This window comes from Callorhinus ursinus, unplaced genomic scaffold, assembly GCF_003265705.2.
Source record: "Callorhinus ursinus isolate GAN/ISIS: 27379988/994484 unplaced genomic scaffold, GSC_fseal_2.0 scaffold12, whole genome shotgun sequence".
Classification (NCBI taxonomy): Eukaryota; Metazoa; Chordata; class Mammalia; order Carnivora; family Otariidae; genus Callorhinus; species Callorhinus ursinus.
The window spans coordinates 20,536,829-20,542,828 of NW_027397074.1; the positions used below are offsets into that span (position 1 = coordinate 20,536,829).

Sequence of the window (6,000 nt, forward strand, 5' to 3'; positions counted from 1 at the left end):
CTTTGGAGTCTGGAATGCCTTTGAAATCAGACTGTATGACACTCTAATCAATTTTAATGATCTACAGCTTTTAGAAGTTGGTAAAAGAATTTTATAGCAAAGAACAACTTTCTACATTTTTCTTTGCTGCCACAAAACTGATCATGATTCTCAGAGACATTTTTATGTTAATAATAATCATTTTTTATACTTCTTTGGCCTGGTGTGCACGGTTTAAACACCGTCACTTGCATTCTGGAGTTGGACATAGGACACGACGTCTCCGACTAGTAAATCCCTTGAATGAGTGCATTTCCCCCTCTGTGCGTGTCTCCTTCTCGTCCATTGTCTGTCTTCTTTTCATGCCTGTCAGGCGGTGGCCATGACTGTGCACTTATAAAGGTCAGTGACCCAGCAGAGAGGGCAGGCCCTGCAGAAGGCCTGTTGATGAAGCATTTCAATGCACGCTGAATTTGTTAGCTCTCTGGCTTACTCCCAGGGGCAGGGTACAATTGTCTCCTGTGTGGCATGGCACCCACCCGGAACTCTTACGGTATGGGCCATTCCAACCAGGAATCTCTAAACCACATCCTACAAAAGAAACACCCGGCATTTCCCAGCTTACTAAATTCTTTTACCTGGCTCTCCTTCCCTTAATTTGTCTAGTATACCCAGTAAAATGAATTAAAACAAAGGCTTCCCTTATTTACATAAATGGTCAGTCATAGAGATGCTTTCAAAGGAGTATTTGTAAAACGGAGAGGCCACATGGACAGTAAACTCCCATCTTTCAGGCTGAAGAGTTTTAGAAGGCTATTGTTCTCAGCTTCTCCCTATGACAAATTCTAAATTAAGCAAAAGCAGACTTGGTATTTCTTTTGAGCTTGTCTCAAGGAAGGCAAGGATTTGGTTCTCTGTTTGGAGCATCTACCTTTTAGTAAAGCAACAATGATCTACCGGTGGAAACCACTGACTGAAAAATGAAAGGCTCATCCCAAATTTCAAACTGCTGCAATCTTTGCTGCAAGTAAAGAAGACAGCTCTTACTTGGATGAAATCAAATGAAAAAGTTATGGGTGTGTGTTCTGGTTCTGGTCATAATGGAGTACCATGTACTAGATTATCCTCCCTACAGATAGCAGTTATAAGCTCTAGACAAAAATATTAAAGGACAGCTATTTAAATGTATTGGACAGAGACAAAAGCAGGCAGAAACCGGAGGGAGTTTGATCCTTGAAGTAAGGAACCATACTGGATAAGATCCATATGTTTATGGATTTTCTTGAGGATGCTCTAGAGTCCACTTCGTACAAGACAACTAAAACTCAAGCAGAAACTCATAGTCTCATTGGCCTGAGGATTTGGAGAATGGAGTTTGGGAGCTATCATAGTGACTGGAAATTGAGGAGTGAAAATCCCAGGAAGAGGGACCATAGAGGGAGTAGTCCCCAAATCTACTTATATAATCCTCTCAAATCCTTGTTTAACCCCTGAACTACACACATGCAGGGGAGATTCCAAGTTGCCCCATGGAAAACTATAGCTGGGAGGCTGAAAGAATAGAACAGAGATTTCAGCTTCTGTCCACTGCATGGAGACAGAGTGTAGAATCTGAGTCATGCCGAGTTTGAGGAGGTTCATAATTTTTCAAGATTTTTACTTAAACCCCAGAAAGTCACACCCTACATATAAAGACTAGATATCATATTTAAGGGATTTGCCCTAGGCCTAATGACAAAACTGAAACAGACCCCATCAAAGCCTCAAACCAAGTCTCTCCAAGTTCAGGGTGATCAGCCAGTAATATAATTACCAACTAGAACAAAATTCAATACTGTTCAGAGGAAAATAACAGAAACCAGAGTCTACAGGAAATCCTTTACAATGTCCAGTATATAATAAAAAATTACTAGACATATGATGAAACAAAAAAAAATGTGATCAAATAGTAAATGACAAAACATGACCAAGATGCTACAAAGACTTTAATGCAGCTATTATAAATTTTAAAAGGATTTAAAGAATAAGATAATAATAATGGGCAGACATGTTGGGAATTACAGCCAAGATATGAAAACTATAAAAATGAACCAAATGGAAATTCTTAGAACTAAAAAATATAATATTTAAAATAAAATTCAACAGATAGGCTTAAGAGTAGTAGAAAGGGTCAGGAAACTTAAAGACATCAATAGAAACTATCCAATCTGAAGAATAGAGAAAAAAATGTTTTACGAGTATGTGAAAAGAACTTCAGGGTCCTGTAGGAAAATATCAGTCTAAAAATAATTTACTTGGGCTCCCAGAAGAGGAAAGAGGAAGAGAAAAAAAATTAAGAAATAGAGGAAAATCACCCAAATTTGTTAGAAAACATCAAATTATAGATCCAAGCAGCTCAGCAAAGTAAGTACAAAAAAACCCAACATCTAGGCCCAGTTTAGCCAAGTTTCTGAAAACCAACAATAAAGAGAAAATCCTGAAAAGCTGTCAGAGGAAAAAGCCATCACATAAAGGGGCAGTGATACAGATTATCACTGGCTTTTCAACAGAAACAATTGAACGTCTTTAAAGTGCTAAATGATAAATTTGGCTCATCTAGAATTCTACATCCAGCAAAACTATCCTTCAGAAATGAAGGTAATGTCTGACTTCCTAAAGATACGTTGAATAAAACTTTTCAGGCTAATTGAAAATGATCAAACTCAGATCACTGGAAGCAAGAAAGAATACCAGAAATAGTTATACAAAAGTTGATAAATGTAAAATACGTTATCTTCCAGTTAAAAAAAAAAGAGCTCACTGTTTAAAGCAAAGTTTATAACACTGTATTTTGGCATTTATAATACACACATATGTAATATGTAACTGGGCATTTATGGAATTTTACTGTTGCTGGATTTTTATATTTTACATGAGGGAGTAAAATATTCACTCTAAGGCCATGGTAAGTTAAGAATGCATAGTTTAATTCCTAGAGCAATAACTTAAACAACACAAAAAGGTAGGGTTTAAATCCAAACAGAATTAAAATGAATATTCTAAAAATGTGATTAACTCAAAATAGTGTAAGGAAGGATAAACAAAGGGAAACAGGGCAAATAGAAAACAAATAGAAAAATGGTGAGCCTAAATTCAATTATATCAATATTAAATATAAATAAGCTCAGCACCAATTAAAAGATAGATATTGCCAAATAGCATTAAAAAAAGCAAGATTCAGCCATATGTAGTCTATAAGAGCTATAAAAAGACTAGCAGGTTGAGAATAAAAGTGAAGAGACATTCATGCAAACTATAAGCAAAAGAAATATGGTGTGGCTATATTAACCCAAGCAAATGTGGACTTTGAACAAAGGGTATTACCAGAATTTAAAGGCATGCCATAATGATAAAATGCTCAATTCAATAGGAAGACATAATAATCTCTGTCAAATAAATAAATAAAATCTTTAAAAAATATAGGGCCATGATTAACAAATTATGGCCATCTAGGTTAATACTGTGCAGTTGTTACAAGAAAGTATAAATATTATGTGTATGAGATAGTTTCATGTGAAAGAACCGGACTATAGAACAACATGAATAATATTATCTCAGTTCTGTAAAAATAACTCCCTTCCTTTTCTTTGCTTCTCTCCTTCCTTTTTCTTTGTAAATGCATAGGAAACGCCATAAGGATACGCATCAAAATATTATCAGTCGTTACCACCTGGAGAAAGGGAGTGGAAAGATGGCAGGTGAGAACTTTAATCTTTTTTTACTTTCTATATACCTACATAGTTTAATTTTTCTTCTCAATGAATGTATGGTTGTTTTGTAATTAACATTTTTTCTAATTTTCTTGAGATGTAATTGACATATAACATTGTATTAGTTTAAGGTGTACAACATGATGATTTTTTTTAAAGATTTTATTTATTTGACAGAGAGAGACACAGCAAGAGAGGGAACACAAGCAGGGGGAGTGGCAGAGGGAGAAGCAAACTCCCCGCTGAGCCGGGAGCCCGATGCGGGGCTCGATCCCAGGACCCCGGGACCACGACCTGAGCCGAAGGCAGACGCTTAATGACTGAGCCTCCCAGGCGCCCCAACATAATGATTTGCTGTATGTATGGATTGCAAAATGATTTCCACAGTAAGCTTAGTTAACATCCATCAGCTCACATAGTTACATTTTTTTCCTTGTGATCAGAACTTTTAAGATCTGTTCTTTTAGCAATTTACAAATATACAATACAGTATTATTTACTCTAGTCACCACGCTCTACATTACATCCCCAGAACTTAATTTATCTTATAGCTAGAAGTTTGTACCTTTTGACCACTTTCATTCATTTCCCTATCACCCCCTCTTCCTGGCCCCACCTCACCTCTGGTTGTTTCAAAAAGAAAGGAGGAAAAGGAAAGGAAGGGAGAGGATGGAAGGATGGAGGAAAGGAGACAACCGTTATCTGTACTTGCAGAGCCAAAGGACCCCTCCTCGTCAGTGCTCATTACCGACCAGGCCTTGGAAGAACGACTTCAGGTAGGGCCAGATTCGATCCCAATTGCCAATAGTTCCTGTTTCTAAAGACAGAATAGGAGGGCGCCTGGGTGGCTCAGTTGGTTAAGCGACTGCCTTCGGCTCAGGTCATGATCCTGGAGTCCCGGGATCGAGTCCCACATCAGGCTCCCTGCTCAGCGGGGAATCTGCTTCTCCCTCTGACCCTCCTCCCTCTCGTGCTCTCTATCTCTCATTCTCTCTCTCAAATAAATAAATAAAATCTTTAAAAAAAAAAAAGACAGAATAGGAGATCCCACAACTTCCCTTGGTGACCATTTTCATTTTTTTTTTTATTTTTAAAATATTTCTTTATTTTAGAGACAGCGAGAGAGAGTGAGTGGGGGAGGGGCAGAGGGAGAGAATCTTGCAGCAGACTCTCCGCTGAGCAGGGAGCGCAGCTCGATCTCACGACCCTGAGATCAGGACCTGAGCCGAAACCAAGAGTCAGATGCCCAACTGACTGAGCCACCCAGGTGCCCTGGTCACCATTTCCATTTGTAATGATCTTTACAATGAATATTACTTTCTTATGTCTGAGTACCTCTGTCCCTAGTGTAGAAACAAAACAGCTGATCATCACATGTTAACACACAGTGTTAACTTTCAATTACCCATATTAAAGTTAAGGGAGGAGCAGTGACTTGGATAAGGAAACCCACCCCCACTTCCTATTTTCATGTTTCCTTTTTTAGAGTCCATCACTGTAAAGCTCAAGAACCTGAAGAACAGAGGTGCACTTGTACAGCCCGGGAGTCCCATACAACTCAAAGTCCTGCTCTGTCTCCTACCACCTGTGTGCCCTTGGGCAAAGTAATTAACGTTCCTAAACCTCAGTCTCCTCATTTGGAAGTGATTATAATCATAATGGTGATGGTGATGGTGATAACAATCCCTCCTACCTTGCAGGCCAGTTGTAAGAATTTTAAGAATTAGTTAAAGCACCTTGCTCGTAGTAGGTGCTCAATCGGGATTATATTTAATCCAACCCTCTAAGGTAACCAAGAGTGCTAGTGGAGTAGAGTGGACGTAAGAACTCACATCTCTTTACGTCAAGGATTGGTCTCTACATTACAGGGTTTCTGTTAAAGAGTCTCTTTGACCACGATAACTTTCGGGCTATTACTACCTTACCTGACCGTTGCTCATTGCTGCCTCCCGTGTTGAGACCCGCTTTGTAGTTGAGGAGAGCCTTATATACAGTAGTCCCGGCTCATCCGCTACTTGGCTTTCTGTGATTTCAACTTCCCGACGACTTCCGGACAACCGCGATCCGGAAGCGGATGATCCTCCTTCTGAGGCCCTCCGCCGTAATGCCTACGTCATTCCCCTCACTTAGTCTCATTACGTAGGCATTTTATCATCTCACATCCCAGGAAGAAGGGAGAGTACTGTGTAATAAGATATTTTGAGAAAGAGACCACATTCACATAACTTTTATGATAGTAACTATTATAATTGTTCTATTTTATTATTAGTTA

At 38.8% G+C, this 6,000-nt stretch overlaps 1 long non-coding RNA gene across 1 annotated transcript in view; it reads right to left on the reverse strand.

Moving 5' to 3' along the window:
* Positions 1–5,764, reverse strand: part of LOC141373858 (uncharacterized) — a 145,045-nt gene extending 139,281 nt beyond the window's left edge. Inside the window, exon 1 of the long non-coding RNA XR_012380214.1 lies at positions 5,649–5,764. This is a non-coding gene — a long non-coding RNA (uncharacterized lncRNA). The remainder of the gene's footprint in view (positions 1–5,648) is intronic.
* Between the last annotated feature and the right edge of the window lie 236 nt (positions 5,765–6,000).